This window comes from Ranitomeya variabilis, chromosome 3 (assembly GCF_051348905.1).
Source record: "Ranitomeya variabilis isolate aRanVar5 chromosome 3, aRanVar5.hap1, whole genome shotgun sequence".
NCBI classification, from domain to species: Eukaryota; Metazoa; Chordata; class Amphibia; order Anura; family Dendrobatidae; genus Ranitomeya; species Ranitomeya variabilis.
Genome location: NC_135234.1, coordinates 675,832,617 through 675,852,037, shown reverse-complemented (window position 1 = coordinate 675,852,037; position 19,421 = coordinate 675,832,617). Strand labels below are relative to the sequence as shown.

Genomic DNA, 19,421 nt, shown 5'->3' with positions numbered 1-19,421 from the left:
TTGGGCTTCCATAGATGAGCAGTCACAGAGTAAGTTTTCTCTAGCGTAGGTATGAACTTTGTGAATAGGGGAGTCTATCCGGAGTCGCGGGGAGAACATGCCAAGTTCCTCCCATGTCACCGCTGTATGAAACCCTTTTCTAGATCTTTCGGAGGCCTCTGGGCACACGCACCGCTGATCTGCACGTTATATTTAGCAGAGGATTACGGTAGTTTTCATACAAACTAAACAAACTGGAAATTCAAGTTCTTCCAAAAGATTGCAGTAGTTAAAAGCATGTAGACTTTTTTTTATAGAGGGTAACGATCTCCCATAGCTATCAAACCGCAAGAAAAAGCATTGGCTATGTGCACAAAACCTTTGCCAAATTTTTGGAGCAAAAACTACAAGTTTTTGAGACGTTTTGCACTTATATTTTTAGGGGGGGGGGGAAATTTGGAAAGTTTCTGCTCTGATATAAAAAAACAAACAAAAAAAAATGCAACTGTGCACATACCCAGTGATTCTTACTATTTTATTTTAAGGCTATGTGCACACAGATTTTTTAAGGTGGTCAAAAATGATGATTTTTTTTTTTTTTTTTTAGAGGAACTGCTTCAGGAATTGATCACTGGTATTATTCACCTCTTTTTTTCAGGTGGATTCTATTAAAAGTTTGTATGTCTATGTAAAAAATAAAAAAAAATAAAAAATTTAACAAAAAAGTAACATGTCCATTCTTATTCGTTTTTTTCCGCTCAGTGGACACTTTACCATACAAGTCAACGGGAATGCTAAGAAGATGATCGGACTTCTTTTGGTGACCTTTGCCATCCTTGAGAAACAAATCCATGAGAAACAAAAAAAAAAAAAAAAGACCGCTTCCCTGAGTATGTTGAAGAGTTTTCAGCTTGAAAAATAGTGGGGTTCACTTGAGTTTAAAAAACGTGTGCACATAACCATTCTCTGCGGCTTTTATTTTTGAGGAGTTTTAATTTCTTCAAAGTCTTTAAGATATGCTTGGAACAGATTCCATTAGAAGCCACTTAAAAAAAACAAAAAACAAAACAAAAAATAGAAAACATAAAAAGCACAACAATGAATAGAGCGTTTTTTTGGGGGTTTTTTTTTGGGGGGGCTACTTTACTCCAAAATTCTGGCTTGAAACAAATTTGAAAACTTTTGCAGAAAAATGATGATCTTTTAGAGTTTGTCCTAAACTTCCGTTTTTCAGAACGTTGATGGAACTGGCCTGGACAGTCGTAAAAATGCCAGAAGTTGAAACATTTTTGCGCAACTATAATTTGAAAGTCTTAAAATATATGAACTTTATAGAAACTGGTTCCCCAGTGACATGGTGAGTCTGTGCATTACAGGATGGTTGAGATTAGCAAACAATATAAGAAGGACTCTGGTTTGACGTCCATGTCGGTAACTCCGTAGCATATGGGCAAATTTCCTTGGAAGGCACTCGAATGGCAGCGTCTTGTGCACCTCTGGAAGACCCCCGTGATGCCATGGAGTGCATTGAGTCATGAATTTCCAGGGACCTAGTAGATACCAGAGGTCCCAAGGGTATTCTCCTTCAAGTTCCAGACTAGGAAATTCCCAGGACACTAGTCACTTTGCCACGGAGAACCAATGTGGACAACAGATCAAGGTCCGGCGTATATACTTTTGTTCTGCTCTAATGCACCGCAATTTATTTTGGACAGCTACCGTGTAATACTACATTTGACCTGTAGTGGCTGGTAATAGCACCACCTCGGCGATCACAGCTGATCACTATTGAAGTCAGACAACCTCTTATTAAAATAGGAAAGACACAAAAAAAAAACTATAAAAAAAAGTCTTGTTTATTAAAGCAATTTAGGTGATCTCCTACTTGTCTGCTGGGAATATCGAGACTGCGTACACAATCTAGCACGGCGTCAGTGCAGCCATTAATAATTCCATTTTATAGACAAAGTTGCGCCCCTCCATTTTATTCCACTGGACTTCTTTAGAGGGTCCTCGCAGGTAATTCCACTTGGTGTCCTGCAGGACGTCGCTCTTGGGGAGCTCTTTACTCTGACATCGAGGGAACTGCACCATGACTTTGTGGCCACTCTCCGGTCCGTTGCGAACTGCGAGGGATATATAGAGAAAATCCAGATTATACAGGAGCACCGGTCTAATCACTAGAAGCTGCAGCCCTAAGCCAGCCCGCGATACGAAAACTCCTCTGAAAAAAGGAACATCACTAGTGATGAGCGAACGTGGTCCTATAAGGCGTTATCTGAGCATGCTCGGGTGCTTACAGAGTGGATTAGATAAACAAAAATGTTGATTGAGTGATAAATCCTGCAGATTCCCCAATGTGTGGTTGATAGGTACATATACAATACTTAGATGTGCGATTGGTAAATGCAGCCACACTGATACATAACCTAGATGAGGGGAACTGATCACTTGACGTCAGATGGATGTACATGATACAGAAGAGATAAATAGATCAGAATCAAATAAATTATCTAGATTAAACCTTACAGTATAATAATTAGAGCAACATTCCGATTAAAGGGAATCTATCAGCAGGTTTTTGTGGTTTATTGTGAGAGTAGCATAATGTAGGGGCAGAGAGCCCGATTACGGGGAAATCTGCGGCTTGCTCAGCAGCTTGCTGCAGTTTCAAAACAAACATTGTTTTATCAGCAGGAGATAATCACTCCAGGACTAGGTGTCTTGTGCAGGCTAGTCAGGCTAATATAACCCCGCCCTCAACACAGATTGGCAGCTTCATGTGCATGCTGTCAGCAAGCTGCCAATCAGTGGTGTGGGCGGAGTTATACACAGCTCAGCATTCTGACCACAGCTACATTTACAGCAGAGAAAACAGGGATTCTATCAAAACTCCACAAAGTAGTCCAGTAAGTGATACATGCCTGGAATCGGGCTCCCTGTCCCTACATCATGGTGCTCTTAGATTACATAGCAAAAAGCTGCTGACAGATTCCCTTTAATGCTCCCCAATGATCGGACATCTGTTGTGTTGAATACGGTCGGCCCCGTGCAGGTCCTGGGAGACGACTTAGGCTATGACCAGCTCATGGAGACACAGAGATTCTCTGCGGTTTTCTCTGGAACCTGCAGGGAGGCTGGAAGTGAAAAGCCTCGGCTCACACAGAATATGTTCTTGGTGCCAAACAATCACTTGTGAGAAGATACAGATATCATCACACATTCATTCCTTTATGGTTCCCAGGGCAAAGGTTGCTGCAAAACAAATCTGGAGGCCAAAAATAGTAATTTGACTATGTTGAAAGTTTAATTTTCCATCTTTTAAACAATCAAGATTTTCTAATGGAGAGTTTTGAAAAAAAAAAAAAAAAAAAAAATTTAAAAGCAAGAAAGATAAATGCAAGAGTCTCTAAAATGTGGCTATTAAAGGGAACCAGTCATTGATTCATGCTTTCTAAACCGCGGGAAGCATGAATGGGGGCCCGGCTGCACAATTGCACCCAGGTACAAGGGAGAAACCTGTTAATCATCTGCAATGGTGCTGGGAATAGTCTGTCTAGGACGAATCCAGACGGATCTTTAAAAGGGGTATTCCAATTTCAAAGATCCTATCCCAATAAGTAGTTGCAATAATAATAATAACAACAAATTACTACCGTACATTTAGAATTGGAGGCAAGTTCTTCTGATTCGCTATGTCTCTTTCCTCATGTGCAGGCATTGCAGGGCCTTAGGTATCCATGGTTACATCTACTGATGAAGTGATAGCTAGTTGCTAATGGTTGTAACCATGGATACTTATAGTCCTGCAATGCCTGCACAATATTATAATAATTAGCAAATCTCTCCTAGAAATGTAGTATAGTTTTTCTGATTCGCTATGTATCTTTCCTCTTGTGCAGGACTATAAGTATCCATGGTTACAACCATTAGCAACTAGCCATCACTTCATCAGTAGATGTAACCATGGATACCTAAGGCCCTGCAATGCCTGCACATGAGGAAAGAGACATAGCGAATCAGAAGAACTTACCTCCAATTATAAATGTAGTAATTTGCTATTATTAATATTATTATTATTCCTACTACATTTTTTGATAGCATCTTGGAGATGGGAATACCCCTTTAAAGTTTATTTTCTCTGAAATGTTGGAGTATTTCAGAGAAAAATATACCTTGCTTCAATTGTGCAGCCGGTCTCAGATTCATGCTGCCTGCTGTTTGAGAAGCATAAATCAAATGACAGGTTCTCTTTAACCCCTTCACTTCGACGCCTACGTGAACTGGCCAATTTTACAATTCTGACCAGCATCATGTTACGTGGTCATTTTGGGTCGATCTGATTTGCGTTTATGAAAATATCAAAAATATGCCCCCCAAAAAAGTGAACATTCAGCAATTTTCCAAATTTTAATTTTTTTGCCCTTAAATCAAATTGTTTTACCACATAAAATAGATAATAAACATTTACCGCATGTCTACTTTACATCAGGATAATTTTTTCAATAATTTTTTTTTTGTTAGGAAGTTAGAAGGGTTAAAAGTTAAGCAGCATTTTATTCATTTTTCCAACACAAGTTACACAATTATATTATTTTTTCTTTTAGGGGCCACATTACATGTTAAGTGACTGAGGGGTCTATATGACAGAAAATGCCCAAAAGTGACATCATTCTAAAAACTGCACCCCTCAACAAAAACAATTATTAACTCTTTAGATTCTTCACAAAAATGTAAGCAATGTGAAAGCAAAAAAATAAAAATAAATACATTTCCAACAAAAATGTAACATTACATATCCTGTGTTACCTCCTGTATTATACTCCAGAGCTGCACTCACTATTCTGCTGGTGCAGTCACTGTGTACATACATTACATTAGGCTGCTTTCACACTTGCGTTTTTATCTGCATGCGTTTTTTAAAAAAACGCATGTGTGAAAAAACGCATGTAAACGCGGTAAAACGCATGCGTTTTTTAGACGCATGCGTTTTTATAGAAAAACACAAGAAAACACAAGAAAACACAAGAAAACACAAGAAAAAACAAGAAAACCCTAACCCTACCCCTAAATGTGACTGAAGTACGTGGCACTTACATACGTGGCACTTACAAACGTGGCACGTGGCACTTACATACGTGGCACGTGGCACTTACATACGTGGCACGTGGCACTTACATACGTGGCACTTATATACGTGGCACTTACATACGTGGCACTTATATACGTGGCACGTGGCACTTACATACGTGGCACGTGGCACTTACATACGTGGCACTTAAATACGTGGCACTATGACTGTCAGAAAATGTTCATTAAACGGTTAGGGGTGAGGTTAGGGGTAGAGTTAGGGTTAGGGTTTGGATCCCTTTATGACCTTGATGGTGGTGGGTGGTTTTTCAGTGTGTTTTCTGTTTTTTTTCTATAAAAACGCATGCGTTTTTAACGCAAACAAACGCATGTGCTTAAAAACGCATGCGTTTACATAGACAGCAATGCATTTTTTTACCGCGAAAAAACGCATGCGTTTTTTCGCGGCAAAAAAACGCGCAAGAAAATACTGCAGGTAGCATTTTTGAAAATGAACGCATGCAGACAAAAAACGCATGCGTTTGAAAACGCAAACAAACGCATGTGCAAAAAAACGCATGCGTTTTCAATGTTGAATATAGGGGGAAAAAACGCATGCGTTTTTTGTGCAAAAAACGCTGCAGACAAAAACGCAAGTGTGAAACCAGCCTTACTGATCCTGAGTTACATCCTGTATTTTAACCCAGAGCTGCACTCACTATTCTGCTGGTGCAGTCACTGTGTACATACATTACATTACTGATCCTGAGTTATATCCTGTATTATACCCCAGAGCTGCACTCACTATTCTGCTGGTGCAGTCACTGTGTACATACATTACATATCCTGAGTTACATCCTGTATTATACCCCACAGCTGCACTCACTATTCTGCTGGCGCAGTCACCGTGTACATACATTACATTACTGATCCTGAGTTACATCCTGTATTATACCCCAGAGCTGCACTCACTATTCTGCTGGTGCAGTCACTGTGTACATACATTACATTACTGATCCTCAGTTATATCCTGTATTATACCCCAGAGCTGCACTCACTATTCTGCTGGTGCAGTCACTGTGTACATACATTACTGATCCTGAATTACATCCTGTATTAAACCCCAGAGCTGCACTCACTATTCTGCTGGTGCAGTCACTGTGTACATACATTACATTACTGATCCCGAGTTACATCCTGTATTATACCCCAGAGCTGTACTCACTATTCTGCTGGTGCAGTCACTGTGTACATACATTACTGATCCCGAGTTATATCCTGTATTATACCCCAGAGCTGCACTCACTATTCTGCTGGTGCAGTCACTGTGTACATACATTACATTACTGATCCTGAGTTATATCCTGTATTATACCCCAGAGCTGCACTCACTATTCTGCTGGTGCAGTCACTGTGTACATACATTACATTACTGATCCCGAGTTATATCCTGTATTATACCCCAGAGCTGCACTCACTATTCTGTTGGTGCAGTCACCGTGTACATACATTACTGATCCTGAATTACATCCTGTATTAAACCCCAGAGCTGCACTCACTATTCTGCTGGTGCAGTCACTGTGTACATACATTACATATCCTGAGTTACATCCTGTATTATACCCCACAGCTGCACTCACTATTCTGCTGGCGCAGTCACTGTGTACATACATTACATTACTGATCCTCAGTTATATCCTGTATTATACCCCAGAGCTGCACTCACTATTCTGCTGGTGCAGTCACTGTGTACATACATTACTGATCCTGAGTTACCTCCTGTATTATACTCCAGAGCTGCACTCACTATTCTGCTGGCGCAGTCACTGTGTACATACATTACATTACTGATCCTCAGTTATATCCTGTATTATACCCCAGAGCTGCACTCACTATTCTGCTGGTGCAGTCACTGTGTACATACATTACTGATCCGGAGTTACCTCCTGTATTATACTCCAGAGCTGCACTCACTATTCTGCTGGTGCAGTCACTGTGTACATACATTACATTACTGATCCGGAGTTACATCCTGTATTATACCCCAGAGCTGCACTCACTATTCTGCTGGTGCAGTCACTGTGTACATACATTACATTACTGATCCTGAGTTACATCCTGTATTATATGCCAGAGCTGCACTCACTATTCTGCTGGTGCAGTCACTGTGTACATACATTACATTAGTGATCCGGAGTTACATCCTGTATTATACCCCAGAGCTGTACTCACTATTCTGCTGGTGCAGTCACTGTGTACATACATTACTGATCCCGAGTTATATCCTGTATTATACTCCAGAGCTGCACTCACTATTCTGCTGGTGCAGTCACTGTGTACATACATTACATTACTGATCCGGAGTTACATCCTGTATTATACTGCAGAGCTGCACTCACTATTCTGCTGGTGCAGTCACTGTGTACATACATTACTGATCCTGAGTTACATCCTGTATTATACCCCAGAGCTGCACTCACTATTCTGCTGGTGCAGTCACTGTGTACATACATTACATTACTGATCCTGAGTTACATCCTGTATTATACCCCAGAGCTGCACTCACTATTCTGCTGGTGCAGTCACTGTGTACCATACATTACATTACTGATCCGGAGTTACATCCTGTATTATACTGCAGAGCTGCACTCACTATTCTGCTGGTGCAGTCACTGTGTACATACATTACTGATCCTGAATTACATCCTGTATTAAACCCCAGAGCTGCACTCACTATTCTGCTGGTGCAGTCACTGTGTACATACATTATATTACTGATCCTGAGTTACATCCTGTATTATACTCCAGAGCTGCACTCACTATTCTGCTGGTGCAGTCACTGTGTACATACAATACATTACTGATCCAGAGTTACCTCCTGTATTATACCCCAGAGCTGCACTCACTATTTTGCTGGAGCAGTCACTGTGTACATACAATACATTACTGATCCTGAGTTACATCCTGTATTATACCCCAGAGCTGCACTCACTATTCTGCTGGTGCAGTCACTGTGAACATACATTAGATTACTGATCCTGAGTTACATCCTGTATTATACCCCAGAGCTGCACTCACTATTCTGCTGGAGCAGTCACTGTGTACATACAATACATTACTGATCCTGAGTTACCTCCTGTATTATACTCCAGAGCTGCGATCACTATTCTGCTGGTGCAGTCACTATGTACATACATTACATTATTCTACAGTATGGTGCTCTCCTTCCCCCTGTTCTGCTGTAAAGGCAATCTACAGAATAAACCTTTTATTTAATGAGCTGGCGAGGGAGGGAAAGTAACAGGGAGACCACTGAGAAAAGCTCCACATACCGGAGACAGAATAATCCCCATTGGGAGACGCCACAGTGATGGATGATGCGCTGCCGATACTCTCTACTGGGCCCAGACCGACATGGTTGCTGAAGCTAAGGACGTGCCAACCCATTACTTTAGTAGTAATCTGGTGCTGAGACATCTGAGAACACACAGGAGGAAATGGAGAATATAAATGTACAGGTGCTTCTCACAATTAGAATATCTTCAAAAAGTTAATTTATTTCAGTTCTTCACTATAAAAAGTGAAACTCACTATATAGAGTCATTACAAACAGTGAGCTATTTCAAATGTTTATGTCTGATCGTGTTTATGATTATGGCTTACAACCAATGATATCCCAAAAGTCATTATCTCAGTAATTTAGAATAATTAACAAAAAACACCTGAAAAGGCTTCCTAAGCATTTACAAAGGTCCCTTAGTCTGTTTCAGTGGGCTCCACAATCATGGGGAAGACTACTGATGTGACAGATGTCCAGAAGGCAGGCACTGACACACTCCACAAGGAGGATAAGCCATGAAAGGTCATTGCTAAAGAAGCTGGCTGTTGCCATCACAATCATACCATCACTATGATTGGTGGGGTCCAACCTTGAAGGCCACCAGCATATACCAGTATTGCTGTAGCTGACAGTCGCTTGCATATGCCATCTGAGATAACATTGATTGTGGCAGTTAAGCCCTTTACACAGTGCTGTGCAAATTAATTGGGACAAAGCATTTTTTTTTTTTTAAGTAAAATCGTAAGTTGGTTACCAGTCAGTGATTCAAACCAGTTTTAATATACAATAAATAAATCTTGGTCAACTAGCCAGTGGAAAAAGGTAATTTTCAGAATTAGTATGTAATCGTGCGTTGTAACATTTTATTTTTTTCCTTTGTCCCAATTAATTTGCACAGCACTGTATGTCACTGAGTAGCGACTACAGCCCAGCCCTCGCATACCCCTTTCGAGTTCCACAATTCTCACAGTGTCCTATTTAATGCTGCTTAAATCTCCCTGCCTCCTGCTCGAGATAGGTTTCTTTATGTCAGCTTTTACAAGCAGGAGGCAGAGGAAACAGGAGGGATCCCTGTCAACGCTATGTACAGAACCTACTTAAACTGCAGCTAATCATTATATGGACTCATCTGTTATATCAAGAAACTATATCTTCAACTGCATGGGAGGCCACATAGAAAAGCTAAGAGGGCAGAGCTCTGTGGGGAGTGGAGGCAGTGTTGTAAGCTTTGCAGTTACAGTTGAACACAATGGTCAAACTGAGCGTTGGCTCTCTACTCCAACATTCAGTCTGTCCGAGTCTCAGCGATGACGTCACTAAGGACTGCGTCAGCAGCATGGAACCTCAATCCACACTCTGTACTGGAAGAGTTGTCAGACTGGGATCAGATGACAAGTGCCCAAAATGCAATGGTCAGATGGTAACGGAGCTGCATATTGCTGGAGGGCAGGGAGGAGATGGAGGCTCACCTGGGACAGCAGGAAGTCCTGCAGCTCTTGCTCCTGATGGGACAGGGTGATCACTCTGCCATCTCTGTGGACGACTCTTATCTGTTCCACCGCGATGTTCAGCTGCAACTGAATTGATCTGGAGGAAGAAAAATCACAAAGAACGTAATCTAAGGGAAAATAATACAAGTACTGCTCATGGGACTGGCGAATATACGCCCCAAATCCCGTCATTTCTGCACCGCGAGTTACATAAAGACATGTTTGATCATTTCCGACCACTTAGCTACCCATAATGACATGGCTCCAGGAAACTGATCGCGCCTTTACCAGTGTGCAATGCTTTGCAAAAGTAACTAATTAATTCCTTTTGAATAGACCCAAAAGTCTACAATTATAGCCTCTACCTGCTTGACCTCTAAACATGACGAGCATGCTGGGATTTGTAGTTTTGGAAAGTCACTTTTTGGCTAATGGTTGGCCCCAGGCACAGTATGTATACAGACACCACCACTCACTTGCAGATCTGTTCATAACCTTGGGACGTTATTAAGACCTTCATGCTGGACTCGTAGACATCGTTGATATTGGACCAGTGGGCCTGGATTTGAGGGTCTTCGATTCTGCTGGCTAGGGTGTCTATAGTGCGGGCGGTCCTACAATGAAAAAAATAAAATAAAAATGATTTAATGTGCGTTAAAATGTATGACTAGAAAGTTTACCTGCAGTTACAGAATCTCAATTGTATTCCCCCATGATTCTTCCTGAAAAAGTATTATTAAATACTGACAAACTTCCCCTGCACTAGTAATGCTGGGAGGGCTCTGGGCGGAGACAGATCTTCTGCTACCCCCGCTCCCAGCCTAACTCCACCCCCCACGAGGTGATTGACAGTCAGCCCTGCTACAGTTTGGCGGTGAAGGAGGAAACCGAATCCCTAACTAAAAAGGAACCTGGAAACTACTGGGACAAATCAGCTTTAGTAAATGTATTCCATAAAGTGTGATTATGGAACACATTGTGGCAGATCTCCGCATTGTGATTTTCCCGTGTTATTCCTCCTGGAAATGTACTAACATAGAGCATCGGATTGTGTAGGGATACGCCCAGTTGTCAATTTACTTCTACATTTGCATGATGAATAACAGAGGAACGACATGAAAGCAGGATCTCAGAAAAGGACTTACTACTCCAGACTTGTCTCAGACCTTTAGGGTTTCTTTAAAGATGGACGTAGCGTAGGGTTTACGGCTCCTGTGTTATAGGGTCAATATAAAAGCATATCCTAGAAATAACAGGACACTTGGCAACAAAGAATTTTTCCCAAATTTTTGGGGTCAAAGATTCCTGGCTACATTATAAAAAAAAACAAAACAAAAAACACAACACACAGTAATGCACCATCCATTGAAAAAATGATAATTACTTACGGGTAATTTGATTTTCCAGATCCATGACAGCACCGGTACATGAGAGATGGTCCCGCCCCCAAGAACAGGAAACCTGCATATGAGATAAAAGATGGGGGCGGCACCTCTCTCCTCAGTTTGTTTACAGAGAATGTAAGGTAACCGCTACGTTAGTTTTAGGCATATATACATTATTTTAAACTCTAAAGATAATTTATCTATTGTTATGTTAAGTGGTTATTACCCCATTCTTATTTTTTTTTTTTGTGAATCACACAACCATCACCAAGATAGGGCGGGAACTAGAGCGGTGCTGTCATGGATCTGGAAAATCAAATTACCCGTAAGTAATTATCATTTTTTCCCTTCCCCATGACAGCACCGGTACATGAGAGGAAGAAATAGAAAGAACCTCTAGGGTGGGACAACGGCCGACAGTACTTTTCTACCAAAGGCAAGATCTGATAGCCCCAGATTTAATCTATAATGGCGGAAGAAAGTAGAGGGTGAAGACCATACTGCTGCATTACAGATTTGCTCTATCGACGCATTTGCCCTCTCTGCCCAAGATGTGGAAATAGCCCTAGTAGAGTGGGCCATAACACCAGGTGGAGGGACCTGCCCCACAGAGGAATAGGAAAGCGATATAGCCATACGGAGCCACCGTGCAATGGTTGATTTTGTGGCCTTTTTTCCCCTGTTTGCCCCCTGAAAGGAGACAAAAAGGGCTGAAGACTGTCGCCATGGATTTGTCACTTCTATATATTGAAGTAGGCAACGTCTGACGTCCAAGCAATGGAAGGTTTCTTCTCCCTGGGATTTTGGATTGGCACAAAATGAGGGCAAGACTATCTCCTGGTCCCTGTGGAATTTCGAGTTGACCTTTGGTAAGAAGGCCGGATCAGATTTTATAATTACCCTATCCTCCAGAAATGTAGTATAAGGAGGGTCTATAGATATAGCCTGAAGCTCACTAATGCGTCTGGCTGAGGTAAGGGCAATTAGGAGAACCGTTTTTAAAGTTAGCGCTTTTTCCGATATGGAGGAAAGCGGCTCAAAGGGAGAGGAGGTCAAGGCATTTAACACTAAATTTAAATCCCAGGGAGTGACCTTTGGACGAGGTTTGAATGGTCTGGCTGTAAAGGAGGCCCGAATGAACCTACACACCCAGGGGTGATCAGCCAATTTTTGGTCAAACAAGGCGCTAAGCGCCGAGACTTGCACTTTTAGAGTGCTGGTAGATAATCCCCTCTCCAGCCCCTTTTGGAGAAACTCTAGGATCTCTGATATAGGGACTTTCTGAACGGTATCTGTAATCCCTCGGCCTGAGAATTCTAAAAATTTTCCCCATACCTTTTGGTATTTATCAGTTGTGACTTTCTTTCTACTGGACAGTAGAGTAGTAACTAATGGATCCAAGAACCCCTTTGCTAGCAGAAGTCCCCTCTCAAGTTCCAAGCAGTGAGGTGTAGGCTGTGAACCTGAGGATGTGTCACCGGACCCTGGTGCAGAAGGTTTGGAACCTCTGGAAGTATCCATGGGTCCGAGACGGACATACGTCTGAGCCAAGTGAACCAAGCTCTCTTTGGCCAGAAGGGTGCAATTAAGATTATGCGTGATTTCTCTTCTCGGATCTTCTTCAGGACTGTAGGGATTAATGGGATTGGGGGAAACGCATAGGCTAGTTGGAATTTCCATTGGTGCAGTAACGCATCTACCCCTTCCGGGTTCTCTTTCGGGTTTAGAGTAGAATCTTTCTACTTTTCGATTCTGTCTTGTGGAAAAAAGATCCACTTGAGGAAGCCCCCAGATGGCACAGATTTCTCCAAATATCCTTTGATTTAGCGACCACTCGCCCTGGTGCAGGACGTGACGACTCAGAAAATCTGCGACAAAGTTGTCCGACCCCTTTAAGTGTGTACTTGTAAGAGACAACAGGTGGTTTTCGGCCCAAAGAAATAGTCTTCTTGCTTCTTCCATTAGGGGACTTGATCTGGTTCCTCCCTGTCGATTTATATACGACACCGTTGTGCTGTTGTCGGACAACACTACCAGATGTTTTCCTTTGAGATCCTCTTCCGTTTGAAGAATTGCTTGCCTTACTGCTTACTGCTGTTAATTCCTTCAGGTTTGAGGAGGCTAATTGCATCTGTGGATCCCATAGACCCTGTAGGATCCGATCTGATAGGTGTGCTCCCCAACCTAACGGGCTTGCATCCGTGGTCAGTACCACCGGATTCTGGATTGACCACGGGACCCCTTTTTTTAGATTTCCGGAATCTAGCCACCAGCTTAGAGAGTCCCGAACATGTTGTGACAATACGATTTTTCGATTTAGGTTGTAGGGTGTTTTTGTTTGTTCTGACAGGATCTGCCACTGTAGGTCCCTTGAATGAAGTTGCGCCCATTGGACTGCTGGGATTGTTGCAGTTAGCATACCTAGGAGGGACATGGCTTCCCTCACCGAGACATATTGGGCCACCTGTATTTGTCTTACTCGTCTTATGGCCTCGACTTTTCTGTCTGGAAGGATACAGACTTGTCTGATCGAATTTAATTGAATCCCCAGGAACTCCTGTATCTGGACCGGAATCAATCTTGATTTTTTTAAGTTTATTATCCACCCTAGTTTGGTTAGCAGCTCTCGTACTGTCGTAACTGATTTTATGCAATCTTCTTGATTGTCTGCTATCAAGAGGAATTCGTCTAAATAGGGCACTAGTAGAATGTTTTCTCTCCTTACGAAGGATGCTACTTCCGAAATTATTTTTGTAAAGATACGAGGAGCCACAGACACCCCGAAGGGGAGACATTGGTATTGTAGATGGGTGTAGACCTGCCCCAGCTGCACAACCAACCTCAGGAATTGTTGATGCTCTCTGCTGATTGGCACATGATAATAGGCATCGGTAAGGTCTATCACTGCCATGTAACATCCTGGATACAGCAGTTTTACCGCCGTTCTCAGAGTCTCCATTTTGAATTTTTCCACTCGGATGAATTTGTTTAATTCTTTTAGGTTGAAAACTGTTCTTAAAGACACATCCGGTTTTGGAGTGAGGAAAAGGGTGCTGTAAAATCCCCTCCCTATTTCCTGTGGAGGTACTCTTACCAGGACTTTTTTGTCTAAAAGGAGACGAACTTCTTTTTCGAGAACTAACTGGTTCTTTTTGGCCACACGAGTAACTTTTATTCGGTGAGGAGGCAGGGAGATGAAATTTAACCGTAGGCCGTCTGATAAGTTGATTATCCATTGAGACGGCTGTAAGGTTACCCACTGATGGACAAAAAACCGTAACCTTCCTCCCACCTGGAATATGGCGTCATTGTTTGGGATCTGGTTTTGGAGGTTTATTGAAAAGAAACCCTCTTTCTCTTTTCTCACCCCAAGGTTTCCCCCGTGTGGTTCTATCCGTTGGGCGGCCCCGGCCTCTACTCGATCCTCGAAAGGACCGACGATTGTCATACCAACGTCGTTTAAAGAAGGGAGGCGGAGGGAAGTGTTTTTTTCTTGTCCGCCGCTTTTTCTAAAATTTCATCTAAAGCCCTGCCGAATAAATATTGCCCCTCACAGGGTACAGCACAGAGCTTCACTTTTGATTGAAAATCAGCATTCCAGTTTTTTAACCATAACGCCCTTCTTCCTGAATTAGAGAGGGCACTAGCCCGGGCAGCAAACCGAACAGAATCAATGGCAGCGTCCGCCAGGAATCCTGCTGCATTTTGAAGTGGAGGGATGACTTCTAGAAGTCTGTCCCTTGGACACTTGTTTTTTATTTGGTCGCTTAGTTCCTCTAGCCATTTAATCATGGCACGGGCAGTGCAAGTAGCCGCTACTCCAGGTTTGAACACCCAAGTTGAGGCTTCCCAGGCTGATTTTAGAAAGGCATCCGCCTTTTTATCTAGGGGGTCTTTTAGGGCCCCCATATCCTCGAAGGGAAGTGCTATACCCCTGGAGGTACTTGCGATAGCTGCGTCCAACTTAGGCGCCTTTTCCCATTTCTCGCAAATTTCCTCACCAAAGGGATAGTTACGTTTTAAGGCCTGGGGAACTGAAATCCTTTTATTCGTTTTTTTCCATTCTTTTTTGATAAGATTTAATATGTTATCGTGAAATGGGAAAACTTTCCGTTTTTTATCTTCTAAATTACTAAACATAGAGTCCTGAATCGTTTGTTTTTCTTTTGGAGTCTCAACCACCAGGCTGGACCTGACCAGTTTTAGCAACTTCCCCATGTCTTCTGATAACATATATGGCCGGCCACACTCTTCATCTGAAGAGTCCAGGTCCGAACCCTCCTCGGGCGGAAGCTCCCCCAGTTCACCCTCGGATTCTACATCAGATACCTGGGCAGGCGCAGAGGGCGGGTTTACGGAGCTCTGCAATCCATGATGTTTTAACTGCTCCTTTACAGTGCTGTGCACTTCGTTTCTCACAATATCCTTTATACTCTGAAGCAATGATGATGACTCTTCAGATACAGTTTTTTCTATGCATGAGCGGCACATACGCTTCTCATATGCTTTGGGAAGGCTTCTATCACAGAGCGCACACACTTTATGCTTCTGCTTAGAGGTAACTTTCTTTCCCTGCATATACATACATAAAACACAGTGTTACTGACATGTTTTTTGCCTTACAAAGGCACTCACCCACCGGACCATTAGTACCACGACAGGCTGTGGGTTTTCTGCTGGGATCGCCGATTCCATCGGATCTGCCATCTTGCAGGAGACCGATACCGGTTCCTGCTTGCCGCCTTGTAGATTAAATATGGCCGGGCAGGAAGCGGTGTGTGCGCCCCTGAACTTCCTCCCCCCCCGGGGAGTGTCAGCACACCGTTCCTTCAGCTTTCAGCGCCACTTCCGGTTCCAAACCGGAAGTACCTCCATTCACTCGGCGCCAGCGTCGTGATGGGCACGCTTTCACTTTCTCCCCCAGCCCAGCCTCTGGCCAGGAGCGAACGCCGGGGAGTCCGCAGTGGGGAAGGACGCTTCTGCAGCCAGGTATGGAGGCGACGTGCGCACGCCGCCGCCGCTGCTCCCACCGCGGACCTCAGTCAGAGACCGGCTTAGCAAGGGAGATCTCTCCCCATGCAGCACCGCAGGTTTCCCGCAAGAACAGGAAACCAAACTGAGGAGAGAGGTGCCGCCCCCATCTTTTATCTCCTATGCAGGTTTCCTGTTCTTGGGGGCGGGACCATCTCTCATGTACCGGTGCTGTCATGGGGAAGGGAAAAAAAGGTGACAGAAGGTGCTGCCTCCTCCCTCTGTCAAGCACCTTAGGTACCATGGTCAATAACAGGTTAAACCCGCAGGATATGATTGGGCACTGATCACGCAGTATGGAACCGCTGATCTATTGCAACTGCAATATTCATTTTTTGTCCCTGGAAGGGAAACCAGTTGTCCCAAGTGATGACCTCCAGGAAGAATCCTCACTAATCATTAAGGGACTGCACAGCCTAAAAACTGGCCATCACTAACAACTGGGAATCCCCCTGTAAACCCTATAAGGACCCAGCAATTTTTCATTTTCTCCTCCCCTGGTTCCAAAAAGTAATTTTTTTAAATTTTTCTGTTGACATATTCGTACAAAGGCTTGATTTTGTTTTGCGGGTTGAGGTGTAGTTTAGTTACTTCACTGTGCAATGTACTGAAAAATAAGTAAAACTTTCCAAAGTGCGATGAAACTGCCAATAAAAAAAAAATTCTGTCTTTTTTGGGGGTTTGTATTTACATTTTTCTTTAAACCACAAAATAAACAAGGAAAAGAAAAAGAAAAGGCCTGACAACATAATACTCCGAGAAGGCATTATTATAGTGACACCAATATTTGTCTTTTTTATTATTTTTGGGGTGAAATTTTTGAATTTCTTGCCATTTTCTGGGACCCATACATTTTTTTGTTTTTATGCCCATGACATGTATGAGGGCTTGTACTTTTGCGACTTGAGCTGATGTTTGATATCTTTGTAACGCTGGTGGGTGTGGACCCACTGCGCCATGGGCCCGGTTACCCTGGAGGGGCATAACTAAAGCTACGTTCACATTTGCGTTGTGCGCCGCAGCGTCGGCGCCGCAACGCACAACGTAAACAAAAACGCAGCAAAACGCATGCACAACGCTGCGTTTTGCGCCGCATGCGTCCTTTTTTTTCATTGATTTTGGACGCAGCAAAAATGCAACTTGCTGCGTCCTCTGCGCCCGGACGCGGGCGCCGCAGTGACGCATGCGGCGCAAAACGCAAGTGCACCGCATGTCCATGCGCCCCCATGTTAAATATAGGGGCGCATGACGCATGCGGCGCCGCTGCGGCGCCCGACGCTGCGGCGCTGACCGCAAATGTGAACGTAGCCTAAGTGACTACCGGGTATTCCCTACAGCCTCTGATGGTGAGGACAGGCTGGGCTGCCAGAAGTCACCAGGTGCCTCTCCAGGACAGGCCTTGGTCAGAGACACTGATGCGAGGTATAGGTGGAGAGTGAGACTTAATAGCAGGAGGATGCAGCAGTGTTGGAAATGCTACAAGAGGCAGCTCAGCAAGACAGCCCACGACGGGGAGAGCAGAGCAGCGATCGCAGTGAGTAGGGTGGGGCTAAGTCCGTGCGAATTGCCAGCGTGACAATCATTTTGGGCTGAATATGACACTGTGATCACCTTTAATTGTAGTTTTTTCATTGGGACGTGCGTGAACTGGAAAATGGCAATTTACTTTTTTTTTCCTTTTTGGCATTTAACGAATAGTTTAAATCATTTTACAATTTTATATTTTGATAGATCGGATTTTTTGGATATGACAATACCCAAAACGTTTCCTTTTTTTCTTGTTTCTTATTTCTGTATTTTTAATAGTCGAAAACAGGGGAAAACTGGAATTTTTATATTGTGCAAAACACCCCTCCATTTTTATTTTATTTTTTTTCCTTCTAGTCCTCCTAGAGAACTTGAACCTCAGACCTGTGTATATAGTGAAATCACAGTTCTCCTAGAGCTAAGCCTGTGGTGGACATGCATATGAGAACTTGTCTGTTACAGGGGTCTTCTGTAGGTTTCATCAGTTCCCCTGTGATTATGTAGTGTAATGACGTCATTTAAATGACGCTGTTAGCGATTGATCGCAACATTTAAAGGGTATCCAGTATTTGGACAAACCCTTCTGAATTCCTATTTATTTCCCTCAGTAAAATAAAACACCTATACTCATCTCCAGTGCTGGGGCTGTTCCAGTGCTGTTGGCGCTGGCTCTCCAGGGATTGCGTGGCATTATGTTACGCAATCCCAAAGGCCAATCACCGCTGGCTTCATTCTCCTCTCCTACGAATGTGACATCCGGGGCAAGTCAGAGCTGCGGCTAATCTGTCACTTCCTCCACATGTCTTGATTGATCCGAAGGAGAGGAGAGTGAAACCAGCGCTGATTGGCGGCAGGGATTGCGTGACATAATGTCACACAACCTCAGGGAGAGACAGTGCCGACAGCGCTGGAACAGCAACATCACCGGAGATGAGTATAAGTGTTATTATTTTAGAGTAAACATAGGGATTGAGAGTACCGGACAACCCCTTTAAATGGTTAAACTGCAATGATCTAAGAGTGCACTAGTCGCTGCAGCTGCAAGCTCCGTAATACAGTAGCCATCTGTGACGGGCTCCTGAGCCCGCTTCATACTGTCCTTATCGACCCATGACGAAAATCTACCGCTCAAGTCGTTAATGGTATATTGCAATCATGATAGGAAACCTGCTGACCTTCCATGTGCGCGCTCACCTGCTTCTCAGGAATATGTGCTTCGCCTGTTTGATGATCTTCTCCAGGAGGCCTTCGCTCTGCTGCATGGCATTAATATCATTCTTGTCATATGCCTGCGGTCCCGCGAGTCGCATCCGCTTGTGACCGAACAGAGCGCTGGCTGGATGGGGCATGACGATGTGGAACTGAGCAGATAAAGGGGAAATAAGAGAAGTCAGCCCTGAAATCTGTGCCGGGAGTAGTAACTCCAGGGTGCCCCTCAACCCTCCGGATGTCTCACCTCTCTCATGAGCTGGTGCAGGTTGTGCTCCAGGACGTACAGGTGATCTTCTGCGTTTACCTTATCGGAAGACGACTTTTGAGACTTATCATTTGTGGAGTGACAGAATGAGATGGAAAGCTGGAGGCCTGAGGGAATACAAA

At 43.5% G+C, this 19,421-nt stretch overlaps 1 pseudogene across 1 annotated transcript in view; it reads right to left on the bottom strand.

The window, feature by feature from the left end:
* Positions 1 to 1,817: 1,817 nt before the first annotated feature.
* The window catches only part of LOC143817767 (mediator of RNA polymerase II transcription subunit 17-like), a 37,377-nt pseudogene continuing 19,773 nt past the window's right edge, over positions 1,818 to 19,421 (bottom strand). The window contains exons 8-13 of the transcript XR_013224183.1: positions 19,279 to 19,406; positions 19,017 to 19,183; positions 10,356 to 10,493; positions 9,859 to 9,976; positions 8,382 to 8,526; positions 1,818 to 2,105 (exon numbers count right to left, since the gene is read on the bottom strand). The product of XR_013224183.1 is annotated as a mediator of RNA polymerase II transcription subunit 17-like (transcript). The remainder of the gene's footprint in view (positions 2,106 to 8,381; positions 8,527 to 9,858; positions 9,977 to 10,355; positions 10,494 to 19,016; positions 19,184 to 19,278; positions 19,407 to 19,421) is intronic.